General features: G+C 44.9%; 1 pseudogene; it reads right to left on the reverse strand.

The window, feature by feature from the left end:
- Window positions 1-3,021: 3,021 nt before the first annotated feature.
- Window positions 3,022-3,193, reverse strand: LOC143990465 (U2 spliceosomal RNA; annotated as a pseudogene).
- Window positions 3,194-5,716: the final 2,523 nt, after the last annotated feature.

Below are 5,716 nucleotides of genomic sequence, written 5' to 3' on the forward strand. Positions count from 1 at the left end.
CACCCTATCAGGCGCAGGAAAAACATAATACAAAAATAATAAAATTGGCAAAAAAAATGATTTTTATAACCAAGGCCTTACCCTCTAAAGACAAAGATCTCAAAGACCAAAACTGAATCTTTTTCTCTAATTTTCCCCTCACATTATCCCAACTCTCTCTACCATACAAATCACAATCAAACTTCACCCCAAGCACCCTCAAACCCCCTACAAGATGACATATCACTCCACACCCCAAACACTTTACACTCACTCTTACCCATATTCACCTTGAAACCACTTGCCACACAAAACACATCTAGAGTAGAAGAAAAATTAAACTGCGCTCAGGAAAAAATATATAATCACAAAAAATAAAAATGGAAATAAAATATATAGGCTGCAGCTCTAAGTGGGATACACACACTAGAATAGATAAAAGAAAATTTGGAGAGCTGCGCCAGTGACCCTATGTGTACATAAACTAACTACATGAAAAAAAGTCAATGAGGGGTTAAATGGCATTCGTACAAATTGAATGTTTGCTGCCAATAGCACTCACTTATTATATACTGTATAAGACAATCAACATCTACTAACAACTTAACCCTCCTCAACCCAGCCACATTCCTGCACAGTAACATCATCCATATAACAAATCACACTCAAACACTTACCATCCCCTCCTGGACTTCCACCCCCCTCACAATTTTATATTTTTTCAACATACGCAACAGAGGCTCTATCACACAAATAAAAAGCACCGGAGACAAAGGACACCCCTGACTCACCCCAGCATTAATTTGTACTTCTCCAGTTAACCAACCATTCACCAACACCCTACTAATCATTCCCCTATACATACCTCTAATCCACCCAATCATCCTCTCAGGCACACCCATTTTATACAACACTTTAAACATAAAATCATGCACAACCCGATCATACGCTTTTTCAAAGTCAAACGCTAACACAGCAACCCCCTGCCCCCTATTTTTACACCACCACAATGCATCCCTTAAACTCACCAAACTTTCAGCAATTTTCCTACCAGGCACCGCGCACACCTGCTCTTCACACACCATTTTCCCAATCACCTCCCTCATCCTGTCAGCCATAATTTTTGCAATAATCTTATAATCCACATTCAAAAGTGAAATAGGTCTCCAATTTCTCAAGTCTCTCCTATCCCCCTTTTTATATAATAAAACAATAACACTCTCACTCATAGACTTTGAGGTATGTAAGGAAGTGTTGGTGAGCGGAAGGTTGTCAAAGACACACTCACCAATTATATCCCAAAACACACAATAAAAATCAACTGGCAATCCATCACCTCCAGGCGATTTCCCTTTTTTCATACCCCTCATACACTTCTCAACCTCCTCTTTGCATATATCCGCACTCAATACATCCTTATCCTCCATATTCAAACACTCCACAATCTCACCGAAAACCTCTTTTTCAACATCCAAATCAACTTTACCAGATGCATACAACCCAGCATAAAATTTCCTCACCACCTCACTTACACACTTACTTTCACCCACCTCCATCCCATTCTCATCTAACACATTCTTCATTTCCATCCTCCCTCCAAACACTTTCTTAAAGAAAAATTTAGTACACTTCTCATCTTCCTCTTTAACTTCCATTTGAGACTGAAACACAATCTTCCTCCCTCTTAATTCCAAAAACTCATTCAACTTCTCTCTAGCTTCACCAATCTCCACAGACACATCCTCCCCCAACTCCATCATTTCCTCCAAATAATCAAACCTCTTTTGCCACATCTCATACATAAACCTTTCATTCCGAGCCTTCTCACATCCCTCTCTCACAAAAAAACTCCTTTGTCCTGATTTTTACTCACTCCCACCACTCCATCATACTTCCAAAACTAATTTTTTCTCCCCTTCAACTTACCAAAAAAACCAACATACTTCTCTCTTATTCTCACATCCTCCAACAAACTCACATTCAACTTCCACATCCCTCTCCCACATAAACTTCTCTCACATATACTTACACCACAATCAACTCTGCCATGATCCGTGAAAGGCAACCTTTGCACCGAAAAAGATTGTTTCTCCAAGACCCTAGATATAAAACAAAAATCAATACGAGAAGAAACCTTACCACTAGAACTAAAAAACGTTGAACCCCCATCACTCCCAGCATCCACTAAATTAAACATCCTAACCATATCCCCAAGCTCCTTCCCCGAACTATCCACCCTACTACCACCTCCACCAACCCCACCACTACCCATCCTATCCCCATCCCTAATAATACTTATAATAATTAAAATCACTGACCAAAAAGGTAGGTTCCCTCCCCCCCAAAAATAATTTTAATTTAGAAAACAAATCAAGTCTCCCATGCTTATCAGCAACACCATAAACACAAAAAAACCCAAAAAACCACACCCCCCAACCTCAAAATGAATCAATACGCACCGACCGTGGTCCACATGTACAACCCTCCTAATCTTAAAGCAATTATTTTTAAAAAGTACACATACCCCACCATTTTTTTTATTATTCAAGGACCAAACAGCCGGTCCCTGAGTCCAACCAGCAACCTTGGGTTCCTCGCTCAAATTACATTCCTGCAAACATAAAATGTCGCAGGACAGAGCAGAAAAACTTTTAAAAATGTCCGCTCTTCTATATACCGACCTTATACTGAGCACATTAAGCGAGGAGACCCTTAAATTAATCATTCAAAGAAAAAAAGTTTTGACTTCCTAGGTTTGGCTTCTTGCAACTACTGCCACTTCACCTGCTGCTCTTTCCTGAGCAAAAAAAGATTGAGCGAGCAAGGAAGGAAGGAGGGAGGGAGAAAGAAAGGCCAAGAAACTGACACGAAGCAAAAACACCAGTACACACAGGGGTTCAACGCCAATTTATTGCAAAAATGAACAACATGCAGCTTGTGAGCAGCAAAAGTAACATTGCAAGTGAGTGAGCAAGCAAGCAAAAGGATGAGGATGAAGGAGAATTTGTTTGAATTCATTCTGTTTTTGGAAACTTCATAAGAGAGGGGTGCATCGGTCCTGGAGGTACTGCAATACCAGGTCGATGCGTGGAGTGGACAGAGCAAGCTCTTCTTCCATCTCCCTGTTCTAAAAATCCATTTAATATATGGTCCCCAGATAGGGGACGTATCAGATATTAAACTGATAAGAACAGATTTTTGATTGAAAATGTATACTTTATTTTGCAAGAAAATATACAAAAAACAAAATACTTTGAACAGGGTACATTCCACACTGTACTGCGACGCAGCGCATAAATACACTACATAACAATACAGTTCCAAGCATACAAATAAATTACATTCATCCTGCGGTATGATGCCTGATGTGTTGCGCAGAGTAATAATACCCCGAAACATCACATCATGCATGACGCCGCATTACCCTGAAAGCATTACCAAAAACATGTCATCAAGTCATACAGTCTTAGTCAAAGACAAGATGGCATTTCAATGAGCAACAGGTGTGATGGGGGGGGGTGGGGTAGGGAGGGGGAAAAGAGTTCACAGGCCCGAAGCTTTATTGAACTGCCAAAAGGTACATAGTGGTGGGAGAGTGGGGGGGGGGGGGGGAAATCTTCAGACCTCCTCTTCCTCCTTGTTGTCCATCAGGTGATAGTCTCTGAGCAGACTGTGAATCAGTCTGCGACAGTCCTCGATGGACATCCTCTCCCTCTGGTGGATGAGGCATTTTCTGGCACACCAAACAGCGTCCTTAAAGCAACACAGCACCCACCAGGCACTATCAATGTCCTCCTGTGAATGAGTTCCACAAAATAGTCCGTTCAGCACACCAAAGTGTGTAATGGCAGTCTGTGGAACAAAGTCTTTGAGATCAGGTTCCAGAGCCCTCAACAGGTCCTGTGCAAAGGGACACTCCCAGAAAACATGCAGAGTAGTTTCCTCCTGGATGATGCAAAAGGGGCAGTGTCTGTATCTGCACAGGTTTCTGGCATGCATGAATGTCCTGAGTGGCAACCCCCCTTGGATTGCCATCCATGCCAGATCTTTGTGCCTGTTGGTGAGTCTCTTTGAAGAAACATTCCTCCAGACAACTTTACGGGTGGCTGAAGGGAGGCCTGGAACAGTCTCAGCAATGTCCGATACTCTAATCAACTTGTGGATAGTTTTTGGCTTCCACAAGTCGGGCTTCACTCCATGTAGCCCCAGCTCCTTAATAAACTTGAAAGTGTCCAAGTAGTACCAAGGAGTGTCCCAGTTGTAGGGGATGGAGCTGTCCCATTTGTCCCATCCAAGGGACCTCCAAAGAGGCAGGAGGAAAAAACGGGACATGGAGTTACCACCAGAGTCTACAGTTCTGTCCACCAAAGTTCTGCGGATGCAGTTACAGGCAAAGAAAACCCTCAGTAGAGTGCCGATGTCGGGCACGCCCTTACCGCCCTTGAGGGGTTCCTTGAACATAACCGCCCGCTTTACTCTGTCCATTTTGGAGCTCCATAGGAAGTGAAACACTGCCCTGGTGATGGCCTTGCAGGTGTTAGCCCGGGGGGGCCAGGCCTGGGCGAGGTACTGCAACACAGGGAGAATCTCGCTGCGGAGTACCAGAGTTTTACCTTCAATGGTGAGTTCTCTGAGGCTCCAAAGTCCAAACTTCTGTCGCATTTTTGCCAGTCTTTCTTCCCAGGACTTCAGGGCTGCGCCCTCTGCTCCAAACCAGACCCCAAGGATTTTGTTGAAGTCTGCTTTGATGCTGAAGGGCATGGGTGCAGAAGAAGGCAGGAACCACTTTCCGAAGAGCATGACTTCCGACTTCCCGCAGAGCACTTGACCTCCTGTTTGTCTGGTCCTGGTGCGGTGATCCCTCTGATCTCTGGGTTCCGTCTAATGCTTCGGGCGAAGAGCTCTATACAACAGACAAAAAGCAGAGGTGAGAGAGGGCAGCCTTGTCTGACCCCAGACAATACTGGAAGGGGGTCAGTTTTCCAACCGTTCACCAACACCACACTACAAATTTCATTGTACATTACATTTACGTATGAACAGAACATTTCCCCAAGACCAAACCTGCGCAGAGCGCTGCACATAAACTCATGGGAGACACGGTCAAAAGCCTTCTCCTGGTCAAGACTGACCAGGGCCGCGTGCACACGGTGGCCATGAATGTACTGGACCGTGTCCCGGACAAGCACAAGGCCGTCCGCAATCCTGTGACCAGGAATGCAACAAGTCTGATCCGGGTGGATGATCTGTCCGATGACAGATTTCAGCCTGTTGGCCAGAACCTTGGCGAGGATTTTGTAGTCCACGTTCAGAAGAGAGATCGCACGCCAGTTTTTCAGGTCCGATCTCTCCCCCTTGCACTTATACAAAATCGTGATCATCCCCTCCCTCAGGGTCGGAGGCATTCTGCCCTCCACCACCACCTCCTCGTACAGCTCGAGCAGGTCCGATCCTGGAATGCACTGATCCATCAGGACGGCACCATGAATAGTTCACGGTACCTTTCCCTACGGATCCCACGGCGTCCTGCATGGAAGCCTCCGAGATCATCTCCTTGAGCAGCCTGGATGTAGCATCAAATTTTGCGTATATGCTGGAGCTGCGCCCATCCTCCTCTATCGGACAGTTAAAATCACCGCCGATTACTACTGCCCTGGTGGTGACGAGTTGGGTCCGCAGGGTCTGGAAAAGTTCCAGCCGCTCATTCTTATCTTGGGGGGGGCGTACACGTTGATGA

Source organism: Lithobates pipiens, unplaced genomic scaffold (assembly GCF_037356315.1).
Source record: "Lithobates pipiens isolate NorthernLeopardFrog02 unplaced genomic scaffold, aLitPip1_a1.2 Scaffold_18, whole genome shotgun sequence".
Classification (NCBI taxonomy): Eukaryota; Metazoa; Chordata; class Amphibia; order Anura; family Ranidae; genus Lithobates; species Lithobates pipiens.